General features: G+C 50.6%; 1 long non-coding RNA gene across 1 annotated transcript in view; it reads left to right on the top strand.

Annotated features, from left to right (window-relative positions):
• LOC138350929 (uncharacterized) overlaps positions 1–25976 on the top strand; it is a 70251-nt gene extending 44275 nt beyond the window's left edge. Inside the window, exon 2 of the long non-coding RNA XR_011222300.1 lies at positions 25694–25976. This is a non-coding gene — a long non-coding RNA (uncharacterized lncRNA). The remainder of the gene's footprint in view (positions 1–25693) is intronic.

A 25976-nucleotide genomic window follows, 5' to 3' on the forward strand; every position in this document is an offset into this window, starting at 1 on the left:
TCATTTACAACCCTCCACTAAATGACAGAAGACCCAGACAGGAGTTTGATAGGAACAACATGGCAACCAATAATATAATAGAGAGAGCAGCTTCAGTTACCTGCAGGAATGGCTCCAGACTCTTAATCAAGAGCGATTTCAACCATGGAAAGATAGACTGGGAGAATGGGGACCCACACGGAGGTTCAGATACATAGAGAGTTAAACTCTTGGAAGTGACAACAAGAAACTTTCTGAGCCAACATGTCAGGAAACCCACAAGAATGAGAGGCAACGATGATCCGACTCGACCTGATATTAACCCTGAATGAGTCATATTTTGTCATAAATGAAAGAAACTTCTCCAGCTCTTGTCTGACACTTTATGAGCGCTCGGCTGACACTCCCTAAGTGTTGTACTGACGCTTTACACGTGGTTAGTGTCACCCAGGAAGTGTCACCCCAGGAAGTGTCACTAATCGCTCGAGTACAGCTTTATTGTGTCAGTGGAAGCTCCAGACCTGGCCACTGGTGGGTACCTGTGAGCTGTAGCACACACAGCACTGACACCAGGTGTTGGTGGAGCGCCCGAGGGAGCGCGTGCCCAGGCCAGACAGTATGGCACTACCACAACAATGGTATTAAAGGTGTAGTTCAACACATGTGCAAGTGTAGCCGGAAGCTTGGATCAGGTGTGTAGGGGACACCTACTGGCTGTTCCACTTTAGGTCTGGCTCAGCCCACACACCTACACCATCCACCTACGCCACCACCACCCCTACCACCACTGATGGATGGTGATGGATTTGTCACGTGTTGTTTAACCTTCCTCTTCCTGTTTTGGTTGACTATTACCACTAGGTTCTTGATGTGCTTCAACGCAAACAGAGCTAACTACCATTGTTATGGCGTAAGATTCCTTGAACAAACACTAATGACGCAGAGATTCACAAGCAGCGCTACAAAGCCTTAGTAAAAATCGGGCAGAAAATCTTGCAATTGTCGCTGAGATCAAGAAAGCTGTGAGGGAAATAACCAATCAGGGAAGAGTTAAGTCCTGTGGATCCCCTCCCATGTTGGGGATCCCCTCCCATGTTGGAATATGTGGGAGTGAACGAGCAGATGTGCTGGCTGCTGAAGGCGCTGAAGGAGACCATATTGAATACTTCATACCCAAGACTCTACTACAAATTAGAGGTATTGTCAGGCAACATCACCGTGACAAGGTAACTGAGGAAAGGAGGATAGAAGCACAAACCAGTGAATCTGTACGATGGTACAACATGGTTGCAGCTTGCAATCCCAATCATTATGGCCGAAGAGGAGGACGAGGGAGAGAATCAGTAATAACACGAATCCGTCTTGGATACAAATATCCATGGAGATCCGGAATGGAAACAACAGTTGAGCAGAGGAGTTGCAGAATCTGTGATGAGAGTGACGGACACCGCCTTGACCACTATCTGAAAGAATGTGAACATCAGAGACATTAGAAACATGTGTAGTATAGTAAACCCCACATTGTTTGAGTTAGGAAAATATTATCTGTCAAATATAAATGATGTTCTTCAGAGATTCCCCCATTTTGCACCCGCAAGATAACTTAAGATTTTAAGGGTTTACAATGGTAATCTTCTTGTTTGAGGAGCTGTTCAATTGAAACAGTTAATTAAGCAAGTCCCAGCTGTGTCTGGGTACAAGTGACAGGATGAACAACCCAGAGGGTTTTCTTTCTATTGGGGAGTGTTGTACATGCTGCTATAGCGGTGTGTCCACTCACAAGATGAGTGGCTCTCCCCAATACTGTCACTATGGCGGTGTGTCCACTCACAGGATGAGTGGCTCTCCCCAATACTGTCACTATGGCGGTGTGTCCACTCACCGGATGAGTGGCGCTGCCCAATACTCTCACTATGGCGGTGTATCCACTCACCGGATGAGTGGCGCTGCCCAATACTGTCACTATGGCGGTGTATCCACTCACCGGATGAGTGGCGCTGCCCAATACTGTAACTATGGCGGTGTGTCCACTCACCGGATTGTAACACGGGGAGGGTTTCTCGCAGTTCTCTTTCCTTCTTCTCCCCCTCTACCCGTATTCTTACTTTTTTTTTCTCTAAAAGGGACTCCAAAACTTTTACTAAAGCCAACTCCACGCCACGTTGTCCTAAGACGATTGACCGACTTAGGATTCTACAACCCGTATGACGTGACCTAGGCTTTGAGCAAAACCCTAGAGTCGCCTCCGCCGCCACCACCAGACCAGTAACACTGAGCAATGATCGAGGTCTGGATCGATCATGCTAATTAATCAACCTTGGGGCTTGATCCCCACTATAACGATGACCTTGAGTGTGGAATTAATTACACGGTAAAGATGACTTCCGATTTGGTGTTAGAATCGGTGCCCAATTCAACTCTGCCTCGTAGGGACCACGTGACCAGGACAAATTCATCTAAATAGAACATACACATGGAAATAATAAAAATGCAATTTATTAACTAATTAATTTATTAAAAGAAAAACTAAAACAAAATCTAAAGATGTTCACTCCCTACTTGACCTGAACGGCAATGAGTTGACTATCCCTATAAAAACTCATAAAGCAACTCTACCTTGGGCGACCAGCTCAGATGTTGGGGCTGGTCTTGGGGGAGGTAAGATGGTTGACCTCTCCCAGTTGATCTCGCGTAAACACTGATCTCCCTCTCTCTGGTCTTCCCCAGACTAGAGCATTGTATTGTTCCGCATCGCTTACCAAGTTACTTAGCAAGGTTTAAGTTATAACAATTAACCTCTGTTGTACTTAATTGATCCAGACTGGTTGAATTATTTTACTGAAGTTAAATTACACAAGCATCTAACGGCAGAGCTGTTCCCGATCACCAAAATGGTTATTTGAACTTTGAGAAATAGTGGACATGTCAACTCTGATGACCTATGACCACCAGGTCACTCCGCCTTACAACTTAGATCTGATTCGTGACGTCACTGATGGTGATTTAACTCAATAATTAGAATACTCTTGATATTGTACCCAGTAATATTATACAATACAATTTTAATACAAAATGAATAAAGGCTAATTTCTCTAAATAAGTGAATACTATAGAATGGTTCATTATACGCAACTATGAACAGAGACGCCCGCCATTTGTGACTCAGACCTGCTAATCCCCAGAGGAATGTGCGTTGTTGAGGTCAGGTCCCTACACGAAACTTCTGGAACCTTCTGGAATAATTCTTACAACCAGCCTAGTTTGTTACAGGATGAGTGGCGCTGCCCAATACTGTCACTATGGCGGTGTGTCCACTCACAGGATGAGTGGCGCTGCCCAATACTGTCACTATTGCGGTGTGTCCACTCACAGGATGAGTGGCGCTGCCCAATACTGTTACTATAACGGTGTGTCCACTCACAGGATGAGTGGCGCTGCCCAATACTGTCACTATGGTGGTGTGTCCACTCACAGGATGAGTGGCGCTGCCCAATACTGTCACTATAGCGGTGTGTCCACTCACAGGATGAGTGGCGCTGCCCAATACTGTCACTATAGCGGTGTGTCCACTCACAGGATGAGTGGCGCTGCCCAGTACTGTCACTATAGTGGTGTGTCCACTCACAGGATGAGTGGCGCTGCCTAATACTGTCACTCCTGGCCAGACCTGGACGCAACACCTGGACACAACAACAGGGGTCACACCTGGACACAACACCAGATGCCACACCAGGACAGAACACCAGGGGGGCCACACCTGGACACAACACCAGATGCCACACCAGGACACAATACCAGGGGCCACACCAGGACACAACACCAGGACATAACACCAAGACACAACACCTGGACACAACACCAGGGAGCCACACCAGGACACAACACCTGGACACAACACCAGGGGCCACACCAGGACACAACACCAGGGGCCACACCAGGACAGAACACCAGGGGGGCCACACCTGGACACAACACCAGATGCCACACCAGGACACAACACCAGGGGCCACACCAGGACACAACACCAGGACACAACACCTGGACACAACACCTAGACACAACATCAGGGAGCCACACCAGGACAAAACACCTGGACACAACACCAGGGGCCACACCTGGACACAACACCAGGACACAACACCAGGGGCCACACCAGGACACAACACCAGGGGCTACACCAGGACACAACACCAGGACACAGCACCAGGGGCCACACCTGGACACAACACCAGGACACAACACCAGGGAGCCACACCAGGACACAACACCAGGGGCCACACCTGGACACAACACCTGGACACAACACCTGGACACAACACCTAGACACAACATCAGGGAGCCACACCAGGACACAACACCTGGACACAACACCAGGGGCCACACCTGGACACAACACCAGGACACAACACCAGGGGCCACACCAGGACACAACACCAGGGGCTACACCAGGACACAACACCAGGACACAGCACCAGGGGCCACACCTGGACACAACACCAGGACACAACACCAGGGAGCCACACCAGGACACAACACCAGGGGCCACACCTGGACACAACACCTGGACACAACACCAGATGCCACACCAGGACACAACACCAGAAGCCAAACCAGGACACAACACCAGGAAACAACACCAGGACACAACACCAGGACACAACACCAGGGCGCAACACCAGGGGGGCCACACCAGGACACAACACCAGATGCCACACCAGGACACAACACCAGGACACAACACCAGGGGCCACACCTGGACACAACACCAGGACACAACACCAGGACACAACACCTGGACACAAGACCTGGACACAACACCAGGGAGCCACACCAGGACACAACACCAGGACACAACACCAGGGAGCCACACCAGGACACAACACCTGGACACAACACCAAGGAGCCACACCAGGACACAACACCAGGGGCCACACCTGGACACAACACCTGGACACAACACCAGGGGGCCACACCTAGACACAACACCAGTTGCCACACCAGGACACAACACCAGGAAACAACACCAGGACACAACACCAGGACACAACACCAGATGCCACACCAGGGCACAACACCAGGACATAACACCAGGACACAACACCAGGGGCTACACCTGGACACAACACCAGATGCCACACCTGGACACAACACCAGGACACAACACCAGATGCCACTCCTGGACACAACACCAGGACACAACACCTGGACACAACACCAGGACACAACACCAGATGCCGCACCTGAACACAACACCAGTACACAACACCTGGACACAACACCAGGACACAACACCAGATGCCACACCTGAACACAACACCAATACACAACACCTGGATACAACACCAGGACACAACACCAGGACACAACACCAGGACACAACACCAGATGCCACACCTGAACACAACACCAGTACACAACACCTGGACACAACACCAGGACACAACACCAGATGCCACACCTGAACACAACACCATTACACAACACCTGGATACAACACCAGGACACAACACCAATACACAACACCAGATGCCACACCTGAACACAACACCAGTACACAACACCTGGACACAACACCTGGACACAACACCTGAACACAACACCAGGGGACCAAACCAGGACACAACACCAGGACACAACACCTGGACACAACACCAGGACACAACACCAGGACACAACACCAAGACACAACACCTGGACACAACACCAGGACACAACACCAGATGCCACACCTGAACACAACACCAGTACACAACACCTGGACACAACACCTGGACACAACACCAGGGGACCAAACCAGGACACAACACCAGGACACAACACCAGGACACAACACCTGGACACAACACCAGGACACAACACCAGGACACAACACCAGGACACAACACCAGGACACAACACGTGGACCCAACACCTGGACACAACACCTGGACACAACACTTGGACACAACACCAGGACACAACACCAGGACACAACACCTGGACACAACACCAGGACACAACACCAGGACACAACATCAGGGGGGCCACACGTGGACACAACACCAGGGGGGCCACACCTGAACACAACACCAGGGGGCCACAACACCAGGACAAAACACCTGGACACAACACCAGAACACAACACCAGGACACAACACCAGAACACAACACCAGGACACAACACGTGGACACAACACCAGGGGGCCACACTTGGACACAACACCTGGACACAACACCAGGACACAACACCAGGACACAACACCAGGGGCCACACCAGGACACAACACCAGGGGCCACACCTGGACACAACACCAGGGGCCACACCTGGACACAACACCAGGGGCCACACCTGGACACAACACCAGGACACAACACCAGGACACAACACCAGGACACCACACCAGGGGGGCCACACCTGGACACAACACCAGGGGGCCACACCTGGACACAACACCAGGACACAACACCAGGACACAACACCAGGGGCCACACCTGGACACAACACCAGGACACAACACCAGGATACAACACCAGGACACAACACCAGGACACAACACCAGGGGCCAAACCTGGACACAACACCAGGACACAACACCAGGGGCCACACCTGGACACAACACCAGGGGCCACACCTGGACACAACACCAGGGGCCACACCATGACACAACACCAGGAAACAACACCAGGACACAACACCAGGACACAACACCTGGACACAACACCAGGACACAACCCCAGGGGGGACACACAAGGACACAACACCAGGGGGCCACACCTGGACACAACACCAGGGGGCCACACTTGGGCACAACACCAGGACACAACACCAGGACACAACACCAGGGGCCACACCTGGACACAACACCAGGGGCCACACCAGGACACAACACCAGGACCCAACACCAGGAAACAACACCTGGACACAACACCAGGACACAACACCCGGACACAACACCAGGGGTCCACACCAGGACACAACACCAGGACACAACACCTGGGGGCCACACCTGGACACAACACAAGGGGGCCACACCTGGACACAACACCAGGGGGCCACACTTGGGCACAACACCAGGACACAACACCAGGACACAACACCAGGGGCCACACCTGGACACAACACCAGGGGCCACACCAGGACACAACACCAGGACCCAACACCAGGAAACAACACCTGGACACAACACCAGGACACAACACCAGGACACAACACCAGGGGGCCACACCAGGACACAACACCAGGACACAACACCTGGGGGCCACACCTGGACACAACACAAGGGGGCCACACCTGGAAACAACACCAGGACTCAACACCAGTACACAACCCCAGGACACAACACCAGGGGCCACACCTGGACACAACACCAGGACACAACACCAGGACACAACACCAGGGGGCCACACCTGAACACAACAACAGGGGCCACACCAGGACACAATACCAGGACTCAACACCAGTACACAACACCAGGACACAACACCAGGACACAACATATGGACACAACACCTGAACACAACACCTGGACACAACACCAGGACACAACATCTGGACACAACACCAGGACACAACACCAGGACACAACACCAGGACACAACATCTGGACACAACACCTGGACACAACACCAGGACACAACACCAGGGGCCACACCAGGACACAACACCTGGACACAACACCAGGACACAACACATGGACACAACACCTGGACACAACACCTGGACACAACACCAGGACACAACATCTGGACACAACACCAGGACACAACACCAGGACACAACACCAGGACACAACATCTGGACACAACATCTGGACACAACACCAGGACACAACACCAGGGGCCACACCAGGACACAACACCTGGACACAACACCAGGACACAACACATGGACACAACACCTGGACACAACACCTGGACACAACACCAGGATACAACACCTGAACACAACACCAGGGTGCCACACCTGGACACAACACTATGACACAACACCAGGACACAACACCTGGACACAACACCAGGGGGCCACACCAGGACACAACACCAGGACACAACACCAGGACACAACACCAGTACACAACACCAGGACACAACACCTGAACACAACACCTGGACACAACACCAGGACACAACATATGGACACAACATCTGGACACAACACCTGGACACAACACCAGGGGCCACACCATTACACAACACCTGGACACAACACCAGGGGGCCACACCAGGACACAACACCAGGACACAACACCAGGACACAACACCTGGACACAACACCAGGGTGCCACACCTGGACACATCACCTGGACACAACACTAGGACACAACACCAGGACACAACCCCAGGGGGCCACACCAGGACACACCACCTGGACACAACACCAGGACACACCAGGGGGGCCACACCTGGACACAACACCAGGGGCCACACCAGGACACAACACCAGGACACAACACCAGTGCACAACACCTGGACACAACACCTGGACACAACACCATTACACACCACCAGGACACAACACCATTACACAACACCAAGACACAACACCAGGACGCAACACCACGGGGCCACACCAGGACACAACACCTGGACACAACACCTGGACACAACACCAGGACACAACACCAGGACACAACACCAGGACACAACACTAGGACACAACACCTGGACACAACACCAGGACACAAAACCTGGACACAACACCTGAACACAACACCAGGACACAACACCCGGACACAACACCAGGACATAACACCAGAACACAACACCTGCACACAACACCAGGGGGGTCACACCAGGACACAACACCAGGGGGGTCACACCAGGACACAACACCAGTGGGCCACACCAGGACACAACACCAGGGGACCACATCTGGGCACAACACCAGGGGAGACACCTGGACACAACACCAGGGGCCACACCAGAACACAACACCAAGACACAACAGCAGGAAACAACACTAGGGGCCCCACCTGGACACAACACCAGGACACAACACCCGGACGCAACACCTGGACACAACACCAGGACACAAAACCTTGACACAACACCTGGACATAACACCAGGGGGGCCACACCAGGACACAACACCAGGGGGCCACACCAGGACACAACACCAGGGGGCCACACCTGGGCACAACACCAGGGGCCACACCAGGACACAACACCAGGGGGCCACACCTGGACAAAACACCAGGGGGCCACACCAGGTCACAACACCAGGACATAACACCAGGACACAACACCAGGACATAACATCAGGACACAACACCAGGGGGGCCTACACCTGGACACAACATCAGATGCCACACCAGGACACAACACCTGGACACAACACCAGATGCCACACCAGGGCACAACACCAGGACACAACACCAGGACATAACACCAGGACACAACACCAGGGGGGCTACACCTGGACACAACACCAGATGCCACACCAGGGCACAACACCAGGACACAACACCAGGACACAACACCAGGACACAACACCAGGACACAACACCAGGACATAACACCAGGACACAACACCAGGGGGGCTACACCTGGACACAACACCAGATGCCACACCAGGGCACAACACCAGGACATAACACCAGGACACAACACCAGGACACAACACCATGACACAACACCAGGACACAACACCTGGACACAACACCAGGACACAACACGTGGACACAACACCAGGACACAACACCAGGGGGGCCACACGTGGACACAACACCAGGACACAACACCAGGGGGGCCACACCTGGACACAACACCAGGATACAACACCAGGGGCCACACAAGGACACAAGACCAGGACACAACACCAAGACACAACACCAGGACACAACACCAGGGGCCACACCTGGACACAACACCAGGGGCCACACCAGGACACAACACCAGGGGGCCACACCTGAACACAACACCAGGACACAACACCAAGAAACCACACCAGGACACAACACCAGGACACAACACCTGGACACAACACCAGGACACAACCCCCAGGGGGCCACACCAGGACACAACACCAGGGGGGCCACACCAAGAAACAACACCAGGGGCCACACCTGGACACAACACCAGTGGGCCACACCTGGACACAACACCAAGACACAACACCAGGGGCAACACCAGTACACAACATCAGGACACAACACCTGAACACAACACCTGGACACAACACCAGGACACAACACATGGACACAACATCTGGACACAACACCTGGACACAACACCAGGACACAACACCAGGACACAACATCTGGACACAACACCTGGACACAACACCAGGACACAACACATGGACACAACACCAGGGGCCACACCAGGACATACCTGGACACAACACCAGGACACAACACATGGACACAACATCTGGACACTACACTTGGACACAACACCAGGACACAACACATCGACACAACATCTGGACACAACACCAGGGGCCACACCAGGACACAACACCTGGACACAACACCAGGACACAACACCTGGACACAACACCTGGACACAACACCTGGTCACAACACATGGACACAACATCTAGACACAACCCCTGGACTCAATACCAGGGGGCCACACATGGACACAACACCAGGGGGCCACACCTGGGCACAACACCAGGGGAGACACCTGGACACAACACCAGGGGCCACACCAGAACACAACACCAGGACACAACACCAGGGGGCCACACCTGGGCACAACACCAGGGGAGACACATGGACACAACACCAGGAAACAACACTAGGGGCCCCACCTGGACACAACACCCGGACACAACACCTGGACACAACACCAGGACATAACACCAGGACACAACACCAGGACACAACACCAGGACACAACACCAGGACATAACACCTGGACACAACACCTGGACACAACACCAGGACACAACACCAGGGGCCACACCAGGACACAACACCAGGACACAACACCAGGACCCAACACCAGGACACAACACCAGGATATAACACCAGGACATAACACCAGGACACAACACCAGGACACAACACCAGGACACAACACCACGGGGGCCTACACCTGGACACAACACCAGATGCCACACCAGGGCACAACAACAGGACATAACACCAGGACACAACACCAGGACACAACACCAGGACACAACACCAGGACACAATACCAGGACACAACACCAGGACATAACACCAGGACACAACACCAGGGGGCCACACCTGGACACAACACCAGGGGGCCACACCAGGTCACAACACCAGGACATAACAGTAGGACACAACACCAGGACATAACACCAGGACACAACACCAGGACACAACACCAGGACACAACACCAGGGGGGCCTACACCTGGACACAACACCAGATGCCACACCAGGGCACAACACGAGGACATAACACGAGGACACAACACCAGGACACAACACCAGGACACAACACCAGGACACAACACCAGGACATAACACTAGGACACAACACCAGGACACAACACCAGGACACAACACCAGGACACAACACCAGGACATAACACTAGGACACAACACCAGGACACAACACCAGAACATAACACCAGGACACAACACCAGGGGGGCTACACCTGGACACAACACCAGATGCCACACCAGGACATAACACCAGGACACAACACCTGGACACAACACCAGGACATAACACCAGGACACAACACCAGGGGGGCTACACCTGGACACAACACCAGGACATAACACCAGGACACAACACCAGGGGGGCTACACCTGGACACAACACCAGATGCCACACCAGGACATAACACCAGGACACAACACCAGGACACAACACGAGGACATAACACCAGAACACAACACCTGGACACAACACCAGATGCCACTCCAGGACACAACACCAGGACACAACACAAGGACACAACACCAGTGGGCCACACCTGGACACAACACCTGGACACAACACCAGGACACAACACCAGGACACAACACCTGGACACAACACCAAGGGACCAAACAAGAACACAACACCAGGACACAACACCAGTGGGCCACACCTGGACACAACACCAGGACACAACACCAGGGGACCAAACAAGGACACAATACCAGGACACAACACCAGTGGGCCACACCTGGACACAACACCAGGACACAACACCAGGGGGCCACACCAGGACACAACACCAGGACACAACACCAGGACACAACACCTGGACACAACACCAGGACACAACACCAGGGGACCAAACAAGGACACAACACCAGGACACAACACCAGGACACAACACCAGGGGACCAAACAAGGACACAACACCAGGACACAACACCAGGACACAACACTAGGACACAACACCAGGACACAACACCTGGACACAACACCTGGACACAACACCAGGGGACCAAACAAGGACACAACACCAGGGGACCAAACAAGGACACAACACCAGGACACAACACCAGGACACAATACCAGGACACAACACCAGGACACAACACCAGGGGACCAAACAAGGACACAACACCAGGACACAACACCTGGCCACAACACCTGGACACAACACCAGGGCACAACACCAGACACAACACCTGGACACAACACCAGGGGACCAAACAAGGACACAACACGTGGACACAACACCAGGACAAAACACCTGGACACAACACGTGGACACAACACGTGGACACAACATCAGGGGGGCTACACGTGGACACAACACCAGGGGGCCACACCTGGACACAACACCAGGACACAACACCAGGGGCCACACCAGGACACAACACCAGGACACAACACCAGGACACAACACCAGGACACAACACCAGGAAAACAACACCAGGGGCCACACCTGGACACAACACCAGGGGCCACACCAGGACACAACACCAGGGGGCCACACCTGAACACAACACCAGGACACAACACCAGGAAACCACACCAGGACACAACACCAGGACACAACACCAGGACACAACACCTGGACACAACACCAGGACACAACCCCCAGGGGGCCACACCAGGACACAACACCAGGGGGGCCACACCAGGAAACAACACCAGGGGCCACACCTGGACACAACACCAGTGGGCCACACCTGGACACAACACCAGGACACAACACCAGGGGCAACACCAGTACACAACACCAGGACACAACATCTGGACACAACACCAGGACACAACACCAGGACACAACACATGGACACAACATCTGGACACAACACCTGGTCGCAACACCAGGACACAACACATGGACACAACATCTGGACACAACACCCGGGGCCACACCAGGACATACCTGGACACAACACATGGACACAACATCTGGACACTACACCTGGACACAACACCAGGACACAACACATGGACACAACATTTGGACACAACACCAGGACACAACACCAGGGGCCACACCAGGACACAACACCTGGACACAACACCTGAACACAACACCAGGACACAACACCTGGACACAACACCAGGACACAACACATGGACACAACATCTGGACACAACACCAGGACACAACACCAGGACACAACACCAGGACACAACACCAGGACACAACACCAGGACACAACACCAGGGGCCACACCAGGACACAACACCTGGACACAACACCAGGACACAACACCTGAACACAACACCTGGACACAACACATGGACACAACATCTGGACACAACCCCTGGACTCAATACCAGGACACAACAACTGGACACAACACCAGGGGGCCACACCAGGACACAACACCTGGACACAACACCAGGACACAGCACATGGACACAACACCTGGACATAACACCTGGACACAACACCAGGACACAACACCTGGGCAGAACACCAGGACACAACCCCTGGACACAACACCTGGACACAACACCAGGGAGCCACACATGGACACAACACCAGGACACAACACCAGGACACATTACCTGGACACAACACCAGGACACAACACCAGGACACAACACCAGGACACAACACCTGGACACAACACCAGGGGGCCACACCAGGACACAACACCTGGCCACAACACCTGGACACAACACCAGGGCACAACACCAGGACACAACACCTGGACACAACACCAGGGGACCATACAAGGACACAACACGTGGACACAACACCAGGACAAAACACCTGGACACAACACGTGGACACAACACCAGGGGGGCTACACGTGGACACAACACCAGGGGGCCACACCTGGACACAACACCAGGACACAACACCAGGGGCCACACCAGGACACAACACCAGGATACAACACCAGGACACAACACCAGGAAAACAACACCAGGGGCCACACCTGGACACAACACCAGGGGCCACACCAGGACACAACACCAGGGGGCCACACCTGAACACAACACCAGGACACAACACCAGGAAACCACACCAGGACACAACACCAGGACACAACACCAGGACACAACACCTGGACACAACACCAGGACACAACCCCCAGGGGGCCACACCAGGACACAACACCAGGGGGGGCACACCAGGAAATAACACCAGGGGCCACACCTGGACACAACACCAGTGGGCCACACCTGGACACAACACCAGGACACAACACCAGGGGCAACACCAGTACACAACACCAGGACACAACACCAGGACACAACATCTGGACACAACACCAGGACACAACACCAGGACACAACACATGGACAAAACATCTGGACACAACACCAGGACACAACACCTGGACACAACATCTGGACACAACACCAGGGGCCACACCAGGACATACCTGGACACAACACCAGGACACTACACATGGACACAACATCTGGACACTACACATGGACACAACACCAGGACACAACACATGGACACAACATCTGGACACAACACCAGGACACAACACCAGGGGCCACACCAGGACACAACACCTGGACACAACACCTGAACACAACACCAGGACACAACACCAGGACACAACACCTGGACACAACACCAGGACACAACACCCGGACACAACACTTGGACACAACACCAGGGGCCACACCAGGACACACCACCTGGACACATCACCATCAGGACACAACACCAAGGATACAACACCAGGGGCCATACCAGGACACAACACCAGTGTGCCACACCTGGACACAACACCAGGGGCCACACCTGGACACAACACCAGGACACAACACCAGGGGCCACATCTGGACACAACATCAGGGGGGCCAAACTTGGACACAACACCAGGGCTCACACCAGGACACAACACTAGGGGCCACACCTGGACACAACACCAGGGGGCCACACCTGGACACAACACCAGGGGCCACACCTGGACACAACACCAGGGGCTACACTAGGACACAACACCAGGGGCCACACCTGGACACAACACCAGGGGGCCACACCTGGACACAACACCAGGGGCCACACCTGGACACAACACCAGAGGCTACACCAGGACACAACACCAGGGGCCACACCTGGGGCAACACCTGGACACAACACCAGGGGCCATACCAGGACACAACACCAGTGGCCACACCTGGACACAACACCAGGGGCCACACCTGGACACAACACCGGGGGCTACACCTGGACACAACACCAGGGGGCCACACCTGGACACAACACCAGGGGCCACACTTGGACACAACACCAGGGGCCACACCTGGACACAACACCAGGGTCCACACCTGGACACAACACCAGGGGCCACACCTGGACACAACACCAGGGGCCACACCAGGACACAACACCAGGGGCCACACCAGGACACAACAATAGAGGCCACAGCTGGACACAACACCAGGGGCCACACCAGGACACAACACCAGGGGGCCACACCTCGACACAACACCAGGGGCCACACCTGGACACAACACCAGGGGCCACACCAGGACATAACACCAGGGGCCACACCAGGACACAACACCAGGGGGCCACACCTCGACACAACACCAGGGGCCACACTTGGACAAACACCAGGGGCCACACCTCGACACAACACCAGAGGCCACACCTGGACACAACACCAGGGGCCACACCAGGACACAACACCAGGGGCCACAGCTGGACACAACACCAGGGGCCACACCTGGACACAACACCCGGGGCCACACCTCGACACAACACCAGGGGCCACACCTGGACACAACACCAGGGGCCACACCAGGACACAACACCAGGGGCCACAGCTGGACACAACACCAGAGGCCACACCTCGACACAACACCAGGGGCCACACCTGGACACAACACCAGGGGCCACACCAGGACACAACACCAGGGGCCACACCTGGACACAACACCAGGGGCCACACCTGGACACAACACCAGGGGCCACAGCTGGACCCAACACCAGGGGCCACACCAGGACACAACACCAGGGGGCCATACCAGGACACAACACCAGGGGCCACACCAGGACACAACACCAGGGGCCACACCAGGACACAACACCAGGGGCCACACCAGCAGACAGAGGGGCCTGCCCGGAGTGCCTGACCTATACACCGAGGCGGGTTAACTCTATGGACACTTCCCCTTTAGTCCAGACGCTGTGGGGGGGGGGCCCGTGAAGGGGGCCCTGTTACAGCAGTCACACACGTGAAGGGGCCTCTGTTACAACACTGTCACACACGTGAAGGGGCCTCTGTTACAACACTGTCACACAGGTGAAGGGGCCTCTGTTACAACACTGTCACACACGTGAAGGGGCCTCTGTTGCAACACTGTTTACACACGTGAAGGGGCCTCTGTTACAACACTGTCACACACGTCAAGGGGCCTCTGTTGCAACACTGTTTACACACGTGAAGGGGCCTCTGTTACAACACTGTCACACACGTGAAGGGGCCTCTGTTACAAAACTGTCACACACGTGAAGGGGCCTCTGTTACAACACTGTCACACACGTGAAGGGGCCTCTGTTACAACACTGTCACACACGTGGTTACACGTGGGAGGGTTGACGTTGTGGGTGTGAGAGAGGAAGGGACATGCTATGCGAGCTCCGCGGAAAACAATATATATGTAGGGATATTTCAGTGATACAGGAACTAAACACAGTCAGATAACTTTTAAAGTGTGTCTCAACATATTAACCAATATATCATAGTGATTACCATCCGACCGTTTGTGTTCAAGGAAAAATAAGTGAAATTCGTGTGTAGTGAAGGCCTTCCCTCGTGGTGCCAGGAGGCCTTAGGCGATAGTTGCCAAGTCGTCAATAAATCACATCTCTCGCTATTGAAACATCAAGTAATCAGTGCCCATAGTGCTAAGCTCTCTATGCAAAACCTGTCTCTATTATAACAAAAAATAAGGTAACATATCTTAATATCAAGTGAACAAATTATAAACAAAATAAGTCCGTCGTGTATATGTAAACAAGGGCCATTTGGAGGTAGGCTCACCCCAGTACTCACTGTGTGTGTATTCTTCCAAATAGTGTAACGTACTCAGGTAACTAGTGCCCAGACACAGAAACTAGACGCCTCCACTGTAAGATAACGAGTGGGAAATGCAAGTAATGTAATCTAACAAGTGAACAAAACAAATTAAGAGTGCGACACGTGGTAGCAACACTGCCAGCCCATACAGGCTCCTCCAGGCCTGTCTCAAGTTGGTAAACACCCACGGTCAACACCCACGGTCAACCCCCAACGGTCAACACCCACGGTCAACACCCACGGCCAGCACCCACGGTCAACACCCCACCTTGTAAGACCTTGTAAGACCATCACCACTGAACAGAAGTGTTCAACAAAAATGTCTTTGATAAAAACGTGCATAGAATGCAACATGAAGGTAGATTACCAACAGAGCTTTCAATGCCAACTCTGTTCAGCAGCCATACACAAAAAATGTGCCAAAATGACTAATAATTCAAAGAGAAATTTATTTATTTATTTTATTTTTATGTATTTATGCATATACAAGAAGGTACATTGGGATTGTGAGGATACATAATATGGTAATTACAATCTTGTAAAGCCACTAGTACGCGCAGCGTTTCGGGCAGGTCCTTAATCTAAGATAATTTTAAGTAGGTAAATACTTGCAAAATTTATAAAAATGATAACAGTTACAAGGCAAGAAAAAAAAGATGAGAGAAAATTGTAGGTATATTTAAGCACATAGGTAGCTCAGATTGATTGCAATGATAGTTTGAATGGTAGTGGACAAAAATTGGTAGGCACAATACAGCATATGGCTAGCACATAAAAGAAGACAGCAATGAAAACAATGATAAGGTTGTTTGGGTTAAATACATAAAAATTAGGAGATTGGGTAGCACTAGGTACAGAGCAAATTTAAAGCTCTGTGTAGGAAACTAAGAATATGAAATTAGGTACTTTTTGGTTTTGCTTTTAAATAAGGCAAAAGTTTGACAGCTTTTCAATTCACTAGGGAGTGAGTTCCATAGACTAGGTCCCTTAATTTACATAAAGTGTTTACACAGATTAAGTTTGACCCTGGGGATATCAAAGAGATATTTATTTCTGGTGTGGTGATAATGGGTCCTATTACATCTGTCCAGGGAGAGTTTCAGAGCATGGTTTATATTTAAGAACAGGGTTTTGTAAACGTAGTTGACACAAGAGAATGTGTGGAGGGAGTTAATATTTAGCAAGTTTAGGGATTTAAACAAGGGAGCTGAGTGTTGTCTGAAAGCAGAGTTAGTTATTATTCTGATAGCAGATTTTTGCTGGGTGATGATGGGCTTAAGGTGGTTTGCAGTGGTAGACCCCCATGCACAGATACCATAAGATACCACAGATAGAGGTAGATTAGTGCATAATATAGTGAGAGGACAGCAGAGTTAGGAACATAATATCTGATTTTGGAGAGTATACCAACTGTCTTAGAGACTTTCTTAGTTATGTGTTGAATGTGGGTGCTGAGGTTGAGTCTCTTGTCAAGGAATAGGCCAAGAAACTTGCCATCATTTTTATTACTGATGTTAATGTTGTCTATCTGTAGTTAAATTGCATTTGATGATATTTTTCCAAATAAGATGTAGTAAGTCTTTTCTATGTTTAATGTTAGTTTGTTAGTTGACATCCATAAGTGGACTTTTTTTAATTCATTATTCACAACATTATTTAGTGTATGTGGGTTGAGGTCTGAATAGATAAGGGTAGTATCGTCAGCAAACAATATAGGTTTGAGAATATTAGAGACATTAGGCAGATCGTTTATATATATAAGAAATAGAAGAGGTCCTAAGATACTGCCCTGTGGCACTCCAACGGTTATTGGTAGAGTGGAAGAAGTTGTATCATTGATGGTTACACATTGGTGTCTGTCACTAAGATAGGATCGGATGTAGTCAAGGGCAAGGCCTCGGATTCCATAATGCTGGAGTTTAAGTAAGAGGTAGTTGTGATTAACAGTATCAACGGCTTTTCTTAGGTCAATGAAGAGTCCAATCAGAAACTCATTTTTGTCAAGGGCTGAGTAGATAACGTCAAGGAGACTAATGATTGCATCGTTGGTGCTCTTTTGGGACCGGAAGCCAAACTGGCAGGGGCTGAGTATGTCGAATTTTACGAGGTAGGAATAGAGCTGTTTGTAAATAATTTTTTCAAATATTTTTGATAGAATGGGTAGATTTGATATTGGACCAGACTCTACCACCAACTCGGTCAAATGCTAGAGAGGACGCAAACACAGTGGCCTCCTTACCAGAGCCTCAGATATTAACACCAAGTAAAGCATCCAGCACTTTCACTAACAGGATAACATCATTTATATTTGCCAACATCCAGGGTATAAAAATACACAAATCCAACAAAGTTCACTTTATAGATGGTCTCCTTCATGAGGCAAATGCAGTGTTTGCAGCCCTAACGGAAACTCACACAAAGGACTACCTTGATGGTGAAATATGGATCTCAGAATACAATCTCTTCAGATGTGATAGGAAACTACGGCTTCAGGGTGGGGTCAGCCTCTACATCAAAGACACACTCATCTGTACTGAGCTGCTAAACACCTCAAATGATATGGTGGAAGTGCTGATAGTCAAAATGGAGATCCTAAATGTAGTTGTTGTCCTTGTATATAAGTCACCGGAGGCAAACCCTCAGCAGTTTAAAGACCAACTAATGAAAATAGAGCACTGCTTGGAAAACCTCACAAATCCAGCTCCGAACATCATCCTGCTTGGGGACTTCAACCTATGGCAACTGAAATGGAAGCACCTGGCTAATACAGTAATATCAGAAAGAATACCAGGAAGTAGCCTAAATGAACAGGCACATGCAAATGACCTGCTACGGATGTGCGATAGGTTTGCCTTAAACCAGCAAATAGTAGAACCAACTAGGAAGGAGAACACGCTGGACCTCATTTTCACTAATAATGATGAGTTGATCGGGAACATAATGATTACAAATACCTGTTACTCGGATCACAACTTAATTGAAGTTCTGACAACCATGGGGAATGGACCTTCAAAACCAGTCCAGATCCCCGGTGGAGGAGATATCAGCAAATTCAACTTCAATAATAAACAGATATACTGGGAGCAAATAAACCAGGACTTTACAGAAATAAACTGGGAAGAACAGCTAGAAAATGCAAACCTGAACCAGTGCCTGGAAAAAATAAGCTCAGTAGCACTAGAAATATGTTCAAACCGCATACCCCTAAGAAACAAGAGAAAGAGATGCAGATTGGAACGGGAACGTCGTTCCCTATATAGGCGAAGAAAACGAATCGCGGAACAACTTGAGAGTTGTACCCTATCTCAAGAACGGCGAAGAAGGTTAGGTAGAGAAACAGATACAATTGAACTCAAGTTACAAGAATCATACAAAACCCAGGCGAGGCAAAGAGAGCAAAAGGCCATCAGTGAAATAGAGAGAAATCCGAAATAATTTTTCTCCTATGCAAAATCAAGATAAAAAACCACATCTAGTATCGGGCCCCTGCGGAAGGGAGATGGAACTTTCACCGATGACAACAAAGAAATGAGCGAGCTACTGAGAAAGCAGTATGACTCTGTTTTCAGCAAGCCATTAAACGCACTAAAGATTGATAACCCTAATGAATTTTTCATGGATATGATACCAACATCAAATCATATATCAGACGTCACCCTATCCCCACTGGATTTTGAAGAAGCCATAAACAGTATGCCTATGCACTCTGCACCAGGCCCGGATCCTTGGAACTCCATATTCATCAAGAACTGTAAAAAAACACTATCGCAGGCCCTCCACATTCTGTGGAGACAAAAACTAGATACTGGCGTTATTCCTGACATACTAAAAACAGCAGAGATAGCACCACTCCATAAAGGAAGAAATAAGGCAGAGGCAAAAAATTACAGACCGATAGCACTAACATCGCACATCATAAAAAAATTTGAGAGAGTGCTAAGAAGTAAGATCACAAAATTCATGGAATCACAGCATCTCCATAACCCCGGACAACATGGTTTCAGAACAGGGCGCTCTTGCCTGTCGCAGTTGCTGGACCACTATGATATGGCATTAGATGCTATGGAAGGCAAACAAAACGCTGATGTTATTTACACAGATTTCACAAAAGCTTTTGATAAATGTGACCATGGTGTTATTGCACATAAAATGCGTTCAAAAAGAATTCCCGGAAAAAAAGGCAGATGGATCTACAATTTCCTGACTAACAGAACCCAATGTGCAATAGTCAACAAAATAAAATCCAGCCCATCAACCTCAGTCCCCCAGGGTACTGTGCTTGCTCCAGTACTTTTTCTCATCCTCATATCGGACATAGACAAGAACACAACCTATAGCACTGTATCATCCTTTGCAGATGACACTAGGATCTTCATGAGAGTTGGCAACATAGAGGACACGGCAAACCTCCAATCAGATGTAGATCAGGTCTTTCTATGGGCTACAGAAAAAATATGGTGTTTAACGAAGATAAGTTCCAGCTCATGCGCTATGGAAAAAATGAAAATATAAAAACGGAAACCACATACAAAACTCAGGCAAATCATAACATAGAACGAAAAGGCAATGTAAAGGATCTGGGTGTACTCATGTCGGAAGACCTTACCTTTAAAGAACACAATAAAGTAGCCCTCACAACTGCAAGAAAAATGACTGGTTGGATAACAAGAACTTTTCACACTAGAGATGCTATACCGATGATGATACTTTTCAAAACGCTTGTGCTCTCTAGAGTGGAGTACTGCTGCACAATGACAGCCCCTTTCAAAGCTGGAGAAATTGCTGACCTGGAGAGCGTGCAGAGATCTTTTACTGCTAGAATCCACTCAGTAAAACATCTAAACTATTGGGACCGACTAAAGAGCCTAAATCTGTACTCCCTTGAGCGCAGGCGGGAGAGATACATAATAATTTACACGTGGAAAATATTAGAGGGGCTGGTCCCAAACCTGCACACAGAAATAACAACATATGAGACCAGAAGACATGGCAGGATGTGCAGAATACCCCCGTTGAAAAGCAGAGGTGCAACAGGTACTCTGAGAGAGAACTATCAACATCAGAGGCCCGAGACTGTTAAACACGCTTCCACTACACATAAGGGACATAACTGGCCGACCCCTCACAGTGTTCAAGAGAGAACTATCAACATCAGAGGCCCGAGACTGTTAAACACGCTTCCACTACACATAAGGGACATAACTGGCCGACTCCTCACAGTGTTCAAGAGAGAACTTGACAAACACCTCCAAAGGATACCTTATCAACCAGGCTGTGACTCATACGTCAGGCTGCGAGCAGCCGCGTCCAACAGCCTGGTTGATCAGTCCAGCAACCAGGAGGCCTGGTCGACGACCGGGCCGCGGAGACGCTAAGCCCCGGAAGCACTTCAAAATAACCACGTGAAGGGGCCTCTGTTACAACACTGTCACACACATGAAGGGACCTCTGTTTCAACACTGTCACACACGTGAAGGGACCTCTGTTACAACACTGTCACACACGTGAAGGGGCCTCTGTTATAACACTGTCACACACATGAAGGGACCTCTGTTACAACACTGTCACACACGTGAAGGTGTAACAAGAGAGCAGTACATAGTACATGAACATCATAACAGCATGAACAGGCCACGTGGAGGATGAACAACCCACAGGCGCCAGACAGGCGGCGGCAGACAATGTAAAAGTTACACCTCTGTACAAGTTAGCCATAGAGTCAGGTCAACGGTCATCGAATCACAAAGAGGTCAGAGTTGGTGCCGTCATGATAATCTTCAGGGATTAACCCCTAAACATCAAATGCAAAACCCTCATGTTCAGCTGAGGAGCAGCAGATCATGGGACAGTCAGTAGAGTGGGCGCAGCCCAGTAGGAAGGTGTGTGTGTGGACTCGGGGAAGGAACATCATCTTCCCAGGAAAACTGTGGAACAACATACGAGTAAGTACGGCTCTCTTGTACTAAAGCACCTCATTCAGTACCCTTGGCCTCTAGTAGGGAATATAGTTAGGGAGTGTCTTATTTAAGTATTTTAAATAAAGTCATATATTAATTGTTATTAAATGTGTATTAATGGTTCCTTGCCTTAGTGATATTGGGCCTACCGTCCCCTTTGCCCCAGTGACCTAGTGTTCTTAATTATCCAATATTCCTCCCCCCGTTCGTTTTCCGTGTTGAGGTATTAGTATTGGGTGTGTCCCGCCTTATTCTTGTGTACTCTATAGTTCCCAAGTGGTCAGGATTATTCGAGTGACAGGCCAGGATCCTTGTACCGTTCAATTGTCCCCTACACCTGTCCTGGTAGGTTATTCCATCTGCAAGACCTACGACTCTCACTCCGGTCCCCTGTCCGGTAACTCAGGGTGGTGGCAGCGTCACTCGGTAATTCATACGATAGGTTGTGACTACGATTATCTCTATCTTTCTGTCTCACTCTCTCTCACTAGTGTCTCACTCTCCCTCGCCCTCACTCGCTCTCGTCCTCTCTCTCTCGCTCTCGCTCTCGCTCTGCCTCACTCTTCCTCTCTCGCTCTCTCTCTCTCTCTCTCTCTCTCTCTCTCTCTCTCTCTCTCTCTCTCTCTCTCTCTCTCTCTCTCTCTCTCTCTCTCTCTCTCTCTCTCTCTCTTCTGTTTACTGGTTTACGTCTTCGTATGACGGCCCGAGTGTTAACATCTTACATGATCGATAGCATCTGTTATTACCATAGAAAGAGCGGAGATTGCACGGTTAGCTCAGTGGTAGTAGCGGGTGCACGGTCGAGAGATATACAAGGCGAGTTATTACAATGTGAGATATTACAAAGGGGCCTCTGTTACAACACTGTCACACACGTGAAGGGGCCTCTGTTACAACACTGTCACACACGTGAAGGGGCCTCTGTTACAACACTGTCACACACGTGAAGGGGCCTCTGTTACAACACTGTCACACACGTGAAGGGACCTGTTACAACACTGTCACACACGTGAAGGGGCCTCTGTTACAACACTGTCACACACGTGAAGGGGCCTCTGTTACAACACTGTCACACACGTGAAGGGGCCTCTGTTACAACACTGTCACACACGTGAAGGGGCCTCTGTTACAACACTGTCACACACGTGAAGGGACCTGTTACAACACTGTCACACACGTGAAGGGGCCTCTGTTACAACACTGTCACACACGTGAAGGGGGGCCTCTGTTACAACACTGTCACACACGTGAAGGGGCCTCTGTTACAACACTGTCACACACGTGAAGGGGCCTCTGTTACAACACTGTCACACACGTGAAGGGGCCTCTGTTACAACACTGTCACACACGTGAAGGGACCTCTGTTACAACACTGTCACACACGTGAAGGGGCCTCTGTTACAACACTGTCACACACGTGAAGGGGCCTCTGTTACAACACTGTCACACACGTGAAGGTGCCTCTGTTACAACACTGTCACACACGTGAAGGGGCCTCTGTTACAACACTGTCACACACGTGAAGGGGCCTCTGTTACAACACTGTCACACACGTGAAGGGGCCTCTGTTACAACACTGTCACACACGTGAAGGGGCCTCTGTTACAACACTGTCACACACTGAAGGGGCCTCTGTTACAACACTGTCACACACGTGAAGGGGCCTCTGTTACAACACTGTCACACACGTGAAGGGGCCTCTGTTACAACACTGTCACACACATGAAGGGGCCTCTGTTACAACACTGTCACACACGTGAAGGGACCTCTGTTACAACACTGTCACACACGTGAAGGGGCCTCTGTTACAACAGTCACACACGTGAAGGGGCCTCTGTTACAACACTGTCACACACGTGAAGGGGCCTCTGTTACAACACTGTCACACACGTGAAGGGACCTCTGTTACAACACTGTCACACACGTGAAGGGGCCTCTGTTACAACACTGTCACACACGTGAAGGGGCCTCTGTTACAACAGTCACACACGTGAAGGGGCCTCTGTTACAACACTGTCACACACGTGAAGGGGCCTCTGTTACAACACTGTCACACACGTGAAGGGGCCTCTGTTACAACAGTCACACACGTGAAGGGGCCTCTGTTACAACAGTCACACACGTGAAGGGGCCTCTGTTACAACACTGTCACACACGTGAAGGGGCCTCTGTTACAACACTGTCACACACGTGAAGGGGCCTCTGTTACAACACTGTCACACACGTGAAGGGGCCTCTGTTACAACAGTCACACACGTGAAGGGGCCTCTGTTGTAGCACGTCCTCCCACGTCTGTCGTACCGCAATAGATCAGTAGTTATCGTGTAGCTCTTGTGATTTATATATTTTGATTTTTCACTACAGAAGAGCTAATATATTCTTTATTTTGCAGGTAAGCCACGACAGTGCAGTGCTCGAGCAGTGCCAACAACAGTGCCAACAACAGTGCCGGCAACAGTGTAACACAGTTCACCTGAGGCTCGCCAATCGGTTGTGCATGTTGCTTTGATATTTTATGACATCCCAGAACTCACTCTTCAAGCTGCAAGTTTAACTGAATCTTATATGTCGTAAAGCTTTAGAAGAAAACTTAAAGTGTTGGATGAAGTGTTAAGAGAGAGTACCTGGGCGGCTGGAAACCGAGTCCAGATTAAATATTAAGACCACAAAGTTCT

Source organism: Procambarus clarkii, chromosome 48 (assembly GCF_040958095.1).
Source record: "Procambarus clarkii isolate CNS0578487 chromosome 48, FALCON_Pclarkii_2.0, whole genome shotgun sequence".
NCBI lineage: Eukaryota > Metazoa > Arthropoda > Malacostraca > Decapoda > Cambaridae > Procambarus > Procambarus clarkii.